Source organism: Prinia subflava, chromosome 11 (assembly GCF_021018805.1).
Source record: "Prinia subflava isolate CZ2003 ecotype Zambia chromosome 11, Cam_Psub_1.2, whole genome shotgun sequence".
Classification (NCBI taxonomy): Eukaryota; Metazoa; Chordata; class Aves; order Passeriformes; family Cisticolidae; genus Prinia; species Prinia subflava.
The window spans coordinates 8,741,227-8,758,153 of record NC_086257.1 but is presented as its reverse complement, the minus strand read 5'-3'; the positions used below and the strand labels follow the sequence as shown (position 1 = coordinate 8,758,153).

General features: G+C 40.9%; 1 long non-coding RNA gene across 1 annotated transcript in view; it reads right to left on the bottom strand.

Moving 5' to 3' along the window:
- Nucleotides 1-16,927, bottom strand: part of LOC134556020 (uncharacterized) — a 61,131-nt gene that overhangs the window by 18,314 nt on the left and 25,890 nt on the right. The window contains exons 4-5 of the long non-coding RNA XR_010081538.1: nucleotides 6,023-6,109; nucleotides 5,105-5,293 (exon numbers count right to left, since the gene is read on the bottom strand). This is a non-coding gene — a long non-coding RNA (uncharacterized LOC134556020). The remainder of the gene's footprint in view (nucleotides 1-5,104; nucleotides 5,294-6,022; nucleotides 6,110-16,927) is intronic.

Sequence of the window (16,927 nt, the reverse complement as noted above, 5' to 3'; positions counted from 1 at the left end):
AAGAAAAGGATTCCTTCATGGAGAAAAAAACCAAATCCAAACGCCTCACTTCACATTTGAAGTTCCTGAGTGTTTTGGGGTTTTTTTAAAAGGCTTTTGTAAAACAAAAGCTAGGGAAGAAAGGTCTCTCATGCTCACAGGACGTGAAGGTAACCTTCAAAATGTGATTCAAATATAACCTATACAGTAATGCCTACTCAGGTTGCAAAAAGCTTGAAGCAACAACATATTAACTGTCCAGTTCTGCTTCTATAATAATTATCCACACCAGCTATTTCAGTGCTCAGCAGACAGGTAAAATGAACACGGTCATTACCCCAGGCATCTGTGAAATACAGTGTTGTCGACCTCAAATACTGAAAACTGCCCCACATCAATTCCCCTTCCCCAAAAGACAGAGGACCAGGTAAAAGAGTTGAAATTAAATACTTGTGGGTATTGTTTAATGCCTTTGTGATTTCATATCTCCTGTGTACACTGAGGCCAAAGTTTCAAGCTTTTATCCACATTCAGAAATGTAAGTAAAAAAAAAATATCAGAGTCATAATGTAGCCATTTGGCTTTTAAGGGCAGAGAAAAATACATCATTCTTAAGCTCACATTTAACTCGTGAGAGAGCTGACAAGGTCAGCAGTCACATGTGACCAGTATCTCTTTTCTGGTGCTGAAGACAGCAGATTCTGATGGATGAGCACTATACCAGCATATGCTAAACTGCTCTTGAAAGGTTAAAGCCTAGTGAAGAAAGGTGAGCACGTTGTCATTGCACAAGTGCTCCATTTATATATCACATTTATTCACTTACTCTGGTAAAGATTCACCCCTTTAGCCCAGTCTGTTAAAGATGAAATCATTAGTGTAAGTCATCATCTCTTCCTTCACATTGAAGGACCTCATTCTTGTCACCATATATTTATGTTGCTGAAAACCAATGACAAATGTGTGCTGTGTGAATAAATCCAAAATGCTGTCCTGATAACCAGGGTAGGAAGAAACACAATCACCACAACACAAAAGAGAACCACCCCACTACTCCATAAGATAGTGCAATAAAGAAGCCCATTTCCTAGCTTACTTCAATGAGAAATAAAAACCAAGTCTGTCAAAACACAGATGGTACCTCTCAGCCTTTCAGCCCAAGGGAATGAACGCCAGAAATAAATAGCAAAAGCAGAAATGTCAGCAACCAGAACCATATTACAGGCCATTTTTAAGGGCAAGCTTTGATCCTGTGGTGGGTGTGGGGAGATGAGAGGATGGGGTGGGTTCCCATTTCTGAAGCACGACATGGTGCAAACTTCCTTTGCTCTAAGCAAACTCTAGATTTGTGTCTGGCACAACCCACTGGATTACTCAGGACAAGGAACAGAATTGTACAAGTTTCCCTCAATTCTCCCCCAAAATGCCTTTTACCCTAGAGAGAGACCCTTGAATTCACAAACACAAACAAGAGCAAGACAGTCTTTTTGGTTCCTCTGCAAGGTTTCCTCCAAGTCAGAGCCTGTTTTAATTTCCTTCCCAATAAAACAATATATGTCTCTGTCCCTAGTTACTATGGAGTTTAAGAAAGGGAGAGGCAGAGGTGCAAGTCTTACAAGCAATGCTCTGAGCAATGTTCCTCACTGCCCTTCTGTGGCATCAGACATTCATTAAAAAAGTCTTGGCTGTGTTCTCTTCGTTGTTAATAAAGCTGTGTGGAGCTGTGGAGTTCTGCTCCAGGCACAACCCCTACTACAGTTCATCTTTATTGAATTAAGTTCCATTGTACTTATATTTTCTTTGCACAAGGACTTCTGCAATTTCAAACCCACAACTTGTTGTAGCATTTGTAGCATTGTGGGTCTCTTTTTCCTTTCCTGAGTTATCCAAGTTCAAGCTGGACAGAGTTGAGAGACAGTCTATCTGGTTGCAAATCTCTGTGTGCTCTCCACTGGAACAGATCCCAGTGGAAAAATTTTAGCTGGGATTCAACAGCCTGTTGCAATTTTCCCTTGATTTTATGGCCAAAAAGATGAAGGAATTGAGCTCTTCTACTTTTCCACAAAGGCTTCTTACCACTGGGACTATGCTCATCATTACAACAACAACAGCAGTGTAGCAAAGACCTTTGAGGCTCACAAAAAGTTGTTTTAGACTAACCAGGAGTGGAGAAGACTGCTGCAGAAAGCTGCCACTACTGGCTTCCTGTCCTTGTCCTTCCTGGCAGAGTGTGTTCCTTACTGCCAGAGTTTTGCATAGTGCCTTGAAGAGAAGGGAGCAAAAGGCCAGGCTGGTCACCATCCTGAGAGAGCTCTCCTGCCCACCCTCTCCCACACCAGGCTCAGAGCAACACGGGAGCTGTTGGCTTCTTGTCAGACCCCTGACACCAATGCCATGCTCACAGCAAGAGCTGGCTTCTGCCTCAAGCACCAGCTCTAACTAAAAAGGAAAGTAAAGAGCACACTACCCTGCTGTTTCACAGAGAACCAAGGTTAGCACAATATATCATCTCCAGATGAAATGTTTGCAACCAGCAGATCCATCCATCTTCTCTGGGTGCAGTCATTTTTGCCAGTCTTACTTGTGTTGGTAAAAAGGGGCAGCAAAGAGTCTTTTATCTGAAAGCATGTTTCCCTGGAGATCAAAAGTGTATTCTTTAGTTTTCAAATCTTCCCTCTTTATCCTCACAGTTCCCATATACGGGAAAAAAATGGCAAAATGTTAGTGAGAGTATATATAAATCACACCAACCCCTGATCCTCTTATCCAGTAACCATAACACATCATACATTGAAAGTCTTTCTCCTAGAGAGTAAAATAAATTACATTTTGCTTGCCAGCATACTGAACCTTATGTTGGTTATTGTAAATTACTGAAAGCACAAAGGTATAGTCTTTGTGTGTTCTTCTTGGAATATGGAATATGAACATCAAAGGCAGCAGTTATCAGAAACTGCTCTTTCTCTGCCTCTGCTTTTGACAATGGGCTGAACTTCTCACAGCCATTACCAAGTTAAAAGACACAAAATTAGACAAACCAGTGGAAAAAGTAATTGTTACCAAGATAATAAATTATCTATGATATAAATATCATCATAACCATATAGTTGGCATTCAAATAACTAATTATAAGATAAAAACATAAATAGACTAACAAAAAATAGGTAAAAAAGATACATTTTTTATACTTTTTAAAAAAATGTTATCACCTCTACAGCTGTTGAAAGGAATTATTACTGTCATCAAAATTTCATTTTTAAACAGAAGAAGGTTATCCTTTTGCATGTGAAAACATTAGCCACCATGAAATCATCCTACCTTAATACAATTTTTTTGTCAATCTGTTTTCAGAGTCAAGGTGAACTTGGCTCTTACTCTGAAAAAAGACACAGCAAGACAGTTTTTGTGTAGGGATTCTAGAATAAAACTGCACTTTTTTCTCCCATTCTTCACTACAAATAACTTAAGAATTTGTCTCTTTCTTAATAAGAAAAATATCACAAGCATCACTACCACATGCATTTGTCCCATTCAAACTCACAAATCTATTTTAATTCCAGGGGTATCACAAAGCTGCTCCCAGCTGTACCCCACCTGTAGTTCTATAGGATGGTCTCAGAAATGATGTTGCTGTCTTGTACAACTTAGGCTCAGGTAAGAAAGCAAAGAAACCTGAAGTTACTTCATGAATTAACTTGTATGGATTGTTTTCTGTAACAGAGTAAAGGATGCCTGCAGGTTTTCATAGTTTTTCCTGAGCAGCTGTACTTTTACTTGCAGGTCTCAATCTTTTCCCAACAGATTAATTAGAGTCAGGGACAGCTGAGACTCTCCATCATACTAAAACCTTGCCTTCTTCAAGCAACATATGACTCATCAGCTCAGTAATTACAACAAAAAACCAAATTTCCCATCTGTCTCACTCTAGGTGGAGCCCACTTAATACCAGTGCCTACAGATGCTGCTCTCAACGTGCTGCAGAGGTTGGAGGAATGAGGAGCCACAACCACCCTGACCTCGTGGTGCAGAGCAGGACTGGCTCCTTCTCTCCCTGTGCTCTCAACAGAGAGAGAGAAGATAGGAAAGCCAGTCAAATGGGAAGAGAATGTGTCTTGTCCTTGTCGAGAAGGCATTTTAATTATGTTTCTCAGTGTTAAAATGCACCATGATGACTTTGTTTTATAAACGCTATGGAGCCTGAGGCACACATTTGTATTACAGTTGAGTGCTTTTATTGCATATTGTATTTTTAATTGTTCCTTAGAAGATCAAGCCTTTTTCCACTGAGAAATCTAATACATTATTATTATTTCTGATTCCACAATTATTTGGATCACTGTGGTGCATGTCAGCCACATGACTCGTGTGTATCTTTCTTTTTCTTCTTCTCTCAAAGGATTCTGTTGTTTGGATTATGCAATCATTTTGTTAATACCAGGACAGATGGCCACAATGAAAACACACAGGGTACTCTCTCTGATAGATACTTGCCAATATCAACAGGAAAGAACAGAATTAAATTCATGAACTTCAGAGAGAAAGCACGAGCTTGTTCTTGAGCAGTGAATGGCATAATATTTTAATGTACAGAGAAATAGCCAGTGATAATCCATAGATATGCAGGTTGAGAGACATGAATAATTAAAACAGGGTCTGAAGTCACTTGTAGAGGTCATATCACAGAGAGCTACAAATGCCCTGTTTGTCACAAAGGCACAAGGTCAGGTGTGGAGAGGATACAAGATAAGAATCCAGTGCTCTGCCACCCAAAATGTTTCCTAACACCAAAGCTAAATCACCACCTTCCTGCTGCAATTGAAGCCCACATCTCTCGCTCTGCCCATTGCTTATTCTCCTCATTCTTCCGCCTGGAAAACTCTTTCTTTTTCTGCCTGCTGCCACCTCTAAAGCAGGACAAACCAAGCACCTGGGATTTACCCTCATGCTCCCCAGGAACAGCATCAGTAGCATTCCATGACTTTGGCACTGAGCCCACAACTCCTGGGGGAGCTGGGGGCACACACGTCTCACCATGTGCTGTGAGCAGGGAAGGAGGTTTCCTACCCAGTGCAGAGAGGATCCAGATTTCAGCTTGAAGACTTGCAGATTTGGCTGCTAAACTCACCAGACTCCAGTTGCTGAAAGGAAGTCTAAGACATCTGGAAAATTTCCATCCTCCTGATACTGCCTGTTCCCATGACGTGGTTGCTAGCTCTCAACCAAGAGGGAGACTCTCAGATGTCACTCAGTAACACCAGGAAATCCATCTCCCTCCACACAGAAAGAGCTTGTGGCACAGAAGGTCACCAAGGAGCTAGGAGATTTAACAAGAGAAACCCCATAACCAATGAATTTTTTTAAGATTAAAAAAAGTAAACATTAAAAATTTGATCTGACACTTCTTTTACCAGCAAAATTAGGATGTTAAATGGGTCACTGATGACATGAGAAAGCTGGGTGAAAGAAAAAGACAATCTTTGCTTTCTTAAACATGTGGACTCTGACATCTGGTAAAATTTTGTCAGAGCTTGGTAAATCCAGAACTCTCAAAATAATTAACTGGAGCAAAGTATGAGAAGGGAATTGGGCATCATTGCTAGAGAACCCTGTATTTCTTTAAACCAAGTGACAAAGACCAGATCCTGCTCCGGCCAATATTCCTTGTCTTCACAATTAAAATGCAGACGCATGCACTAAACAGACACTCTACCAAAGCTTACTACTCTGTATTCTATGAGCCTAAACTTCAAGATGAGACGTGCTATTTCCAATACCTCCAAAATCTCAATTTAGATGTATCTAGTTTTCAGCCTAGTGCTCACACGCCCTTGCAAGAGCACTAGGATACAGTATTTTCTCATATGACTGAATTCCTCTCAGACAGAAATGGGAAATGCATATTTGGGCCTAATGGAAGTAAACCAACATTGTGCAAATTATCTGCTACAGGTCATTCAGGTCATTTGCACTCAAACACAGGTCTTCAAAGTTTTTCCTTGTACTCCTTAGCAGTTCAAGCAGAAGGATAAAGAGGAAATGCTACCTCAATTTCTGTATCAGCTGGATCAAGATGTACACACATTCTTCTGCAACCATATTTCTTTCTTATTGCAGCTGAAAAAATCTCCATCTGTAAATAGCAAAGGGTAAGTTAGATATGAGTGAAATGGTGGAATACAAAGCAAGGACTCCTTTGCAAGCATGACTGTACTGCCCTGCATTCATGTTCAAGATCTACGGTAAAAACTGGCTTTGTCTCAGTCTAAAGTAAGACAAGGAAACAGGTCTGTGTTCATTGGAGTGGAGCACATTAACAAATGTCAGCTTTTCGTGGACCTGACCTTCTACTGGGGAAATGTAACCACTGGCTTTTGCTTTCCAGAAATAGGGTAGACTTTGGAGAACAAGTGAAACCAGCTTCATACATGGAAACATTGGGGTTGATCAAAACCTTTCCTCTGAGACAATGGGAACAATGAAAGCTGTGTCCATCTTAGCAGACATCCTTCAGAGCAGAATTATTGATAATGCTGCAGTAAACTGATACAGAGAAAGGTAAAATCCTGAATTTACATACCATGCTCCCAGAAGAACTCAGGCAACTTCCCAACAGATCTGAAGTACTTGTGCTGTGCTGATTTACTTCTGACCAAGAATATTTTTTCCATATCGGCATTTTAAACCAGTTTTTTTATACTAATTTCCATGCCATTACAAAGAAAATGTCACAAACTAAAACTTAAGAGGTAACCTTGAGAAAAATTCATTTTGATTTCTCATTTCAGTCCTTTTATTCCCTCACTCACTTATTCTAGCTGTCATCCCATTGTTTGGTTCATTTTTCATTAAAAAGGGTTTTGACAAATGCACATTTTGTAGTGAAAACAGTTGCAAAAAAGAACACAGCAGTATTTTTATTCATCATATTTCTAAAGACTATTGAGCAAAACAGAAAGATGACATGTCAGCTGAGTTTATTTTCTCCATCTGACTTAAAAGTTTTATCTTTGAGTTCTTTAATGGAAGCACATGAAAAATAAAGACAATGGATATGACTACCAGTGATACTTTCCCTAAATGGAACACTTCATCACGGCTGTTGAGCACTGGCAGAACCCCACTCATTTCATTTGCACAAGCAACTCCAAACACTTCCATCATACACATGAAAACCGCCACAAGGATTTACCACACACCCACGACACCACTGCTGGCAGGAGAAGTACAATTTCCTACTGATCTCACAATATTCTCTCCCTCAAATCTATCAAGTGAAGCTTCCCACAAAAGTACTTTCTAGCACTGGGTCTCATCTCCCTTCAGCAAGTTATAAGTAGGGCAAAATGAAGATATATTTCCCACGTAAATTAAAATTGTTCTTATGATTGCAATATTTGTGTCCCCAAGAGAAGAGGAGTGTTTGAGGTGGGTGGATAAACAAATATTCTAATCACATTCTTTTGAATGCTGCAATTTGATTTCAACATCAGTTTTTTCTTTTTAATCTGCTCTCAGCTCAGTGGGAACTATTAAAAAAACCACCAAAACCATGTCCCTGTAACTTACTGCTTTTCGATCTGTTATGATCTATTCACATGTTTATTTTCTTTGTTATAATGATTGGCTTAATGTATTTTCCTTTTTTTATTCCTGTTTTCACAGTGCATTTTGGGGATCAGCTCCACTTGGTTTTTAGCTGCTGAGTGATTAACCCGGGGTGAGCCCATCTGCAAAGCCAGTGAGCCAGCAGGGTCACCTTCCTCATGCTGCTGACTGCACTGGCTGTGGTTTTACCACGCTGCCAGGGTGGTACAGCTGCTCACCTGGGAGCTCTGGTGGTGAGGAGGATGGATTCAGGTTCGTGTGCCTCTGTGTGCCCCAAAGCCACGCTGGCAGAGCGCTGGCCACAGCTCACAGCTGCTCTGGGCATGGTCAGGCCACAGCTCCTCCCTGTGGCCCTGCCACTGTGTCATCTGCCAGTGGAGGACAGAAAAGTCACCTTTCAGAAGATACCAAGACCTGGATATCTTGGGAACCTTGGGAAAGGTGAGGAGGCTGCCTGTGGGCCATGGCACAATCCTCCTCATCAGCTGCTTGGTGGAAAGGCCTCCAGGATGTTGCAGCAAACCACCTGCTTTTCTGGTTTACCAAACTAGTTGAGGCATCTTCATGGATTCCAGGGGACTAAATGCAAAGGGATTTAGGAAAAAAAAACTCTTAGGAAAATTAAAGAAAAGGTCTCAAAGCTGGGTCAGCATGCATCTACTGTGCATGCTGCACTTACATGCATACATACTTACTGAGGGAAGTGCTCAGGGGTTAATTTGTGAATGTTAGTCATTAAAACAGCAGCTCTGGAATTAGCTTCCTATGTAATGCAGTACTTTAAATGACATTCCTTTTGCACGGGCAGATTGTCACTTCCTGCAGTGACATGTTAAGAGCTTTAGTGGCAGCAGAGGCAATCTCCAAAGTCCTTTAACAAACAGGACCCTATTCATTTATTGGATTTATGGCTTAACTATGCAATTGCTTTACATTCTACAAAAAGTCATCACATTTTGCCATCTACACAGTCCATGAGTACCTAATGTCTTCCTAGTGTTTTCCTCTATCAGCCAGTGATAGAAAAAACACAAGAGAATTTGAGAGGAGCCAGGTTCTGGATTGGAACTGGAGAGAAGGCAGCCAAGGGAGAGAAGTAAAGAGCAGTGGGACATGGAGGGATTGTGTGACACTGCTGGTTGTATTGCTCTAGTCTGATCACAGGTGCCTGCCTATCTGATCAGCAACATCTGCACCTGAGAGCAGAGGAGGGCCCAAGGTGATTAAATCATCCTGGTTGATGAAGTTGGTAAGAGGTGAGAGGTGGAGAGCCACATTAGTGCCACAAGAGCAACACAGCCTTCTCTTCAGCTCCAAGGGACATCCACACATGATACCATCCTGCTCTAAGTCTCTCAGGAAAAGCATCAATTTAGTCCTCAAATGGGAACTACATGTTTTCAGACCAATTCTTTTAGATTTGTTACAGTGACTGGGAACAACATCAAGCAGAAGAGTAAGGTTTACAAGGTTTGGAAGTGAAGAAATCCTGAAAAAACTGCTATGGGGAATATGGGCATGCAAATAAGAGCAGCAGTTTAAGAAGAGCAAGACCAAAACTACAGAAATGAACTGAGACAAAGGCACTCAAATCATCACAGGCAAATGCACAGTAAGCAAGTAATGAGTAAGTAATGCTAGGGTGACAGTTTACTCTGCATATTTATATTTCTCTTCACTTTGTATTCACAGAGCTCTTTGAAATGCAGCAGTAAGTTTCTGGGAGGCTTAAAGGATTTAGCCATCTAGCTAAAATAAACAAAACACTCCTGTCTGCTGGAGGCGCAGTAGATAAGCCCAGTTACAAGAAATGCTTAAACTAGTTGTTACAAAAGGAAAAACAAATAGAAACAAACAAAAAAGAAAAACAAACCAATAAAACAAACAAATACCAGTAACAAAAAACCCCACCAAACCCCAAACATTCATCTGTGTCTTCCTTGTTAATCTTATATATGTGAGTATTGCTACCACTCCACTTGTTCTGTATTGCCTGGTGTCCCAACAGGAGAAAAGAAACACTTCAAAGATGGAAACACAAGAAGGACTTGGGAGAAACCATTCAAAAGGGTATTTCTGATTATTCAGGCTGTCCCTTCCAGTCACTTTCTCTGTGCTCTTACTCCTGGGCATGATTAGCTGCAGCTTTGAAACACACAGGAGTGCTCAACATCAAACAACCAGACCACATGAACATGTCCCAGATATTACCACATCATTGTATTACATAAAGTCAAAAATGTTTATTGCCCCTCCTCAGTTAGACTGTTATCTCTGCCCTCTGTGTTTCCAAAAAAGGGTTGGTGGAAAAGATTAGCAGTGCCAAAAATATTCCTCATCCAGAAAATACAGAAAAGAGCTTGGACTCGGACAATTCCTACTTGATATTTTTGCTTGTTATGAGCTGGCAAGCAGCTGAAATTTTAGATGGCAGAAACCCAAGAGATATTTGGAAATTAATCAATACAATGAAGTGTTATAGATGGGTAATATGATCACTGGCTCTCGCAATTAAAGGATGAATATTGTGTACATGTTAGGAGAAGTTTTATTGCTGTATGGTTATGTTATTGTAGTTTACAGGTTGGACACCCTCTGTTCTCCCCACAGTCCCCTTCTCCCCTCAGTATCGTTGCCATAGACAGCCTGGGTTGTCAGGGCTGTCAGGGGTGTGCAGGGAGGGCTATACCTGAGCCCCTGCATGGGGCAGCAGGAATGAGGAAAGCTTGTCCTGGGCTGGTGTGCTGTGACACCCTCTCCTCCCAGCAAGGCAAGAAGGTCTCCAGCTCTGGATGGTGAAGAACTGGCACAGCCTGGGAGGGACCAGGGCTGGCTGATGCAACACCAGGGGGGTAAAAGTGGAGCTGCCATTTTGTGGATGAGCCTCTGGCAGTCAGCCACGCTCCCAGCGCTGCCCTTTTTCCTTATTCAGTCCTTTGTTGTGTTTGTTGAGGTTTAATAAACCTTTGGAATTTTAAAGTGATCACTCATTTCTCACAGAATTCTTCACGTGAGAAGGTGGAAGACTGGGAGAGAAATAGATACCATATAAGCAGACCCCAGAGAATAATGACTTGGATGCAGGCAAAAGTCTCTCCTGTAATTCTGTGAAGAGATAATTTGCTGCATTGTTGCCCGGTCTCCAACAGAAGGAAAACATCCATTTTTCAAAATTGTGCTTAGGAATATGAAGAAAAAACACAATGGGCAAGTCCCACATGGCACTGATGGGAACTTTCCATTCTGGAGTAAGGAGAAGCTTCAAGTGCACAGCAGACAGCCAGATTTCATTTCCCCTGCCATATCTCCAGCGTGCCTAGTTCCTTCTTTCGTGTAAAAGAACAAAAAAAATCCATTGAAACACAGTAATATTTGAAGACATTGTCTCTGCAAAGTTTAAGGACACACAGAATGAACTCTGGATGCAAGCCTGTTTAACAGTGACAATATTATTTACTAGGAAATGTCCATTCCTCACCTGAGCATTGCCTGAGCTGCAGCTGTGTGTGGGCAGCCTCACAGACCTCGGGCAGCTGCTTTGCTTTCTCAACACATCTGAAAGCTCCAGTTGTTAAAAGACCTTTGACATCTTTCACACATTCCTTTTTTGAGGCAGTGGAAGGACAATTTATTTTCAAGACATGTAGTTATCCACCTTCCCTCTGGCCACTCTCCCAGAGGTCACCTAATAATTCCATTCCAACACCATGCATTTTGCATGCTGGTGTTATCTGATAGTTCTCACTGTGTGTTTTAAAGACCTGTTTTCTGTGGTTACTGAAAGTCAGCTAGTGTCACATGAATGACTGAGGAAAGCAAGCAGTGCACAAAGTCAAGGAAGAGTGACATTCAGATAGGTTGTGTACTCTCTTTTAAGGCAGACACCCTAAATGCACACCCCTGTCAATTATTTATTAATCTCATCTTCATTAGGATCTGTTTACAATGCTCTAAATATAAAGAAATACAGTAAGTTCCCATTTCCCAAATAGAGGATAAGAATGTGGGGTGTTTTCTCCTTGAAATGGAAATATTAGAAAAGAATGTTACAGCCCTTCAAAATGTTTTCAACTTACATTCTTCATCAAATAAAATGTTATTAATGACATCTGGAGTTTAGTTCAGGTAGGTACCTGAGATCTCAAGTGAAGTCACAAAGATACCAAATTTAAGAAAAGTCTGACTTGGGAATCTGAAAATGGATGTTTCAACAGCTCTACTTCACTGAGAGTAAAAGGTTTGATCTCTTTCCAGGGGAGAATTTCAGAATCTTAGAGGCTGTTGGAAGACAGAATTTCTTGTTCCTCAGCCAGCTCTTGTTAGCATAATCATAATAACCATAATCAGAGATTTATGTAGTCTTTTATCCCTCTAGAACTTAAAGCAGTTTGCAAGTGACTGTGATCATAAAAAGCATGTATGAAACAGTCACATTCATACTCCCCACTAAGTTAAAGAAGTTAGTCTGTAGTGAAGTACGACAGCTGTTGAAGAAAGCACAGAGTTATGGTTTAAGAATAAGTGTGAGGTAAATACAGCAACCAATTGAACAGCAAAAGAGATTTAAATAGGCAACTTATTATAACTGAATTTAGCTATAAGATGAAAGCAAGCAAGGTTTACTGAGAGGATATGTAAAATGTGCATCATCTGCTATCTCAAGAAAGGCTCCTCCCATCTGGGCTTGCCCCTGAAAGCTCAGTTTTAGTTCCTAAGCTAAGTTTCCATGAGCCTGCTTTTACCTGATGCAGCAAAACCTGAATCAGACAGGTTTGTGCATAAGGTTTACCAGTGTCTGGAGAAGTTACTACATCACCACAAACAGCTTCTCAAGACCACGAAACCAGAAGTAGAATGTCATGGGAAATAATTTATGTGCTACTGGATTTAAAGAAAAAAAAAAAAAAAAAAAAAAAAAAAAAAAAAAAAAAAAAGAAAAAAAAAAAAAAAGGTAAATTCCAATCTGTGCAGTTATATACACAAAATTTGAGGCATAGTTATCACATCTATAAAGTTAAGCAGAGAAGATGAGGACAGTTGACGTGATTCCAAATAGGGTAAAAAGGCTTTTCTCATTCACACAGTTTTAGAAGCTTCACATGCCAATCTCATACCACTTGGGGCTTAAATTCATTGAATACTCCTGTGAGACAGCTTTAAAGATTATTGTGTCAAAGAGCAGAAAGCTCTGACAGGGAAGAAATTTCCAGGAGCTTCCTGAGACAAGCTTAGCAGAACACAGCTGCAGAAGGAGAGTTTCTGCTGAGAGGAAAAACCACTACCTCTGTTAAAAGCAAAGACAAGAAACTTGTGCAGTTCTGCACAGGAGAAATACTCACCAAAGTGACAAAGAACTGCAAAGAACACTGACAGGAACTTTGCCATTATCATGGCTGTGAGATGTCATTATCACTGCAGTGAATGCACTGAAGGCAAAAGAGACCAAAAAATGTAGTGTAAATATTGTAGGATTGTTGAATGAGATGGTGTTCTGAATCTGTTTGAATTTATCAGAAATAAAACTATTTTTTCTTTTAGAAAAACGGTTGATAGAATCTTCTCACACCAAGTTTAATTGCAATTATGAAGTCATATGTAAGCTAACAAAAAAAGCTAGTAAAAATACTAATTATGTTGACATAATATTGTTACATATTTGTTACAACCTTTTTTGTTATACCAGAGTAAAGGGGACAAATCAGTTAGATTAGATCATCTCCTCAGTGTTCTCAACCAAAGTAGAATGTTTAAGAGATTTAGAAGCTTATCAAGTAGTGGAATAGGCTGGGGTGATCACAGAGACAAGGAGCCACTCTTGCTCCCTAACTCAAGCTATAAGGCACACCTTGGCAGGCCTGAGCCTTGTGTGAGGCTGTTCTGCTGTGCCCCTTGCCATGCACAGGCTGGGTACAAAGGTAAGCCACAGTTTCCTTACAACCTGCTTTGCTCAAACCTAACCAGTGAAATGTGCTTGGGCTCACTCTAAATCATTTCACATCTTCAACGGAGCAAAAAAGAAACAGTTTGAGCAAAACTGAATCCTGACAGAATTGGTAATCTGTGAACCCAGGCAGGTTTTGGAGAAGGGTTCCTAAGCAAAAGGAGCACAGAGTACAGCAAAGGGGCTTGAAAGTTCTTGATGCAACTCAAAGGAAAGGGGAAATGGAAAGAAGGACCTGAACAAAATTTAAAATGTTTCTTTTTTTCAATGAAAGGCCTCTCAGAGAAAGGAGCACAAACATGTCTCTGCTCATAAAAGGATGCTGTACCCTCTCTCACTGTGGTCTCTCCCACATGAAGTTGGGAAGATCCCAAAGCAATTGTGGAGGCTGCCTGGTGTTTCTCATTAGGTTCTTAAGAAGTCCTTGCTAGTCAAATCCCCAAGGGAAAATGAATAAGGCTGGGTTTGGGCACACAGAAAAACTGAATTCTGAATGGGTGTTGCTGTGGTGTGTAATGAGATGTCCTTGACTGCAGTGAAGTTCTGTTCATTGTACACCCTGCAGACTATACCAAACCCTTTCCATCTGTCTTAGCAAAGACTGGCTAGCAGAAATGGCATTGTGTTATTGGGGAGCTGAACACTGCTGGACTCCTGTGCAAGCAAGGTGGTGGAGTTGGACTTAATGATGCCAAGTTTAAGTTTGGACTTAACACTGATACTAATTTTCTAATGCTTTGTCTTCTAAAGCACAGTATCTTGTCTGCTCACATCTGGGGAAAGGTCTCTCCTCTGTGTTCTTTGTGCAGCTCCTGTGGCACTGCTTTCACACTGCCTTGCCAACAAAAGCAGAGGGATTTCTCTGTCAGACAAGAAAGTCCCTTGTCCCACAGGCCAGGTCACAACCCTGTTCCACTGGCCTTCCATGGACACACAGTAATGCCAGTAAGCACACAGCATCCATGGAACATGGGCTTGAGGCCTCACAGTTTGGGGGGCTTGACTTTTAAACCTTACAAAGTTTAGACAGCACTTCAAAGGACTGACCCTTAGAGAATTTGTTCAAGTTTCATGAACACTTCAGCTTATATGAATTAACTTCTACTGTATATTTTGCACACAGAAAAACATGTAATGAAGGCACTGTTAAAGCTCCATCCAAAGAATTTCTAATATAATTTATTACTCTCTTTCAACTAATGGGTATTAAAGCTACATAGTAAATTTTGAGAAAAGTAGAAACTTACCCCTTTGCCTGAGGAATGAGCATCAAAACCAGCTCACTTCCTTTCCCTCATCTACAGACAACTTGCACCCAACTTCAATCCCTTCTGAGTCAGGTAGAAGCCTGAGCTTCGAGTGTGGAAAGAAAATAAAACAGGAGCACCCCTATTAAAGGAAGACTTCAGAGGGAACCTGTGTTGTGATTAAACTTTTGTTTTAAGAATATGAAAGAGGAAAATGCTACTGAACTCCAGACACTGCAGCAGGGGTCTGGAAGAGTTTAAAGTCCTTGAATGATGCACTGAAACTAAAGGGCAGAAGCAGAGGAAGAAAAATTGTGTACAAGACAAATAAACAGTACATATATCAAGGTATAGATGCATCTCATAGGGCACAAAACTTTTAGAATCACAGAATCACAGGATCACTGGGTTGGAGGAGACATCCAGGATCATCAAGTCCAAACCAACCCTAACCTCAACTAAACATGGCACCAAGTGCCACAACCAGTCTTTTCTTAATCCCTTAAATCCAGGGATGGTGACCCCACCACCTCCTCAGGTAAACCATTCCAATACTAAATTATCCTTCCTGTAAAAACGTTTTCCTAATATCCAGCCTACATTTCCCTTGGCACAGCTTGAGACTGTGTCCTCTCGTTCTGGCAGTTGCTGCAACCCCCACCTGATACAGCCACCTTTCAGGAGGTTGTAGAGAGTGATGAGGTCACCTTTGAGTGTCCTTTTCTCTGCCCCAGCTTCCTCAGCCCTTCCTCACAGGGTTTGTGTTCCCAGCCCCTCACCAGCCTCGTTGCTTCCTCTGGATGTGCTCAAGACTCTCAGTGTCCTTCCTCAACAGAAGAGGATGATGGCAACTCAAATTTCTTGGCAGAAAACTAAAAGAGACATAAGGAGAAGGTGTGAGATGAGGTATCCAAGCTACAGATGATGTGCTTGCTATGTTACCCTCACCAGCCAAAGCTAGTACTGCTAAAAAATTCCAGGCATACAAAAAATGCCTCAAAATCTTTTAACATGGAAGCAGGGACTGGATGCCCATGAGTATTTGGTCCTTATTGTGAGCAGTTGGGGGTTTCAGGTTGCTCAAACTGCAACCCTTTTTTTCCATGTCTTCAAAATAGGAACAAGTTTCTAGAGGTCAGTGAAAAGTTTCATATCTTCAGGAATGCAGTTCCTCACCTTTAGTTACACATGCAGCCCTGGGTCACTGAGGCTGGCTCCAGGGATCAGCTTCTCTTGTGGCAGGACCCAGCTCCTGGTCCAGGTCCCTGAGGTGTGAGCCAGCCTGGAAACCCAAAGGTAACTGGCCTTGAGACAAAAATGGGACATGAGGACCTTCACCTACGAAGTGTACACGGGCTGCCACCATGATATTTCTGACTGTACAGTTACTTGTTTTCAGATCAGTTTTTCCAGTTTTGCATCTTAATGTGGGGTGAACGTGAGTTTGGCTTTTACTTGAGATTTTGCTCTTCTATCAAAAGAATAAAAAAGGCACTAAAAAATAGTAACACTTCCCCAGTCTGATTTTGATTTCAAGACTGCCTTCAGACTTTTTTTTGCATAGGCTCTATGATGCAGCATTAAACTTTGTTTGGACAAGATTCCTATCCTTGCAAAAATAAAGAACTTTGCACTAGACCCTAAGTGCTCCTCCCAGTGGAAATGTTAACACCCAAGCAGTTTTCACCCTGATCATTCCGTTTTCTTTCTATTTTCCAATGTACCAATGCACTGTGAATAGTACACAGGAATCTTTGGCAGTAGCTAAGTGAATTACAATCACCCTCAACAAATAAAGCAACCTAAATTTAGGTGCATAAGTACAAACTTGCAGTGAAGTAATTTACTTGCAAGCTACACAGGATTAAACAATAAACAGAAGAGAATGCATGGTTATGACAATGATTCTTTAAAAGCTTGAAAAGGATTTGGGATGAGTTGGAAACAGTTATTCTCATATGAAAATGTTATTTATCTTGTAAAAGTGTCCTTATTTTGATGTGCTATATCCCAAGAACCTCTCTTTGTGATTTTTTTTTTCCTTTTTTAAACCAGAAACAATTAAGTGGTAATTTTTTACAGCGGTGTGGAAGATTTAGATGACTGTTCTATAACTGCACTCTCTTTGGCTGGATAAGTAGTTTTCCATCTCTCG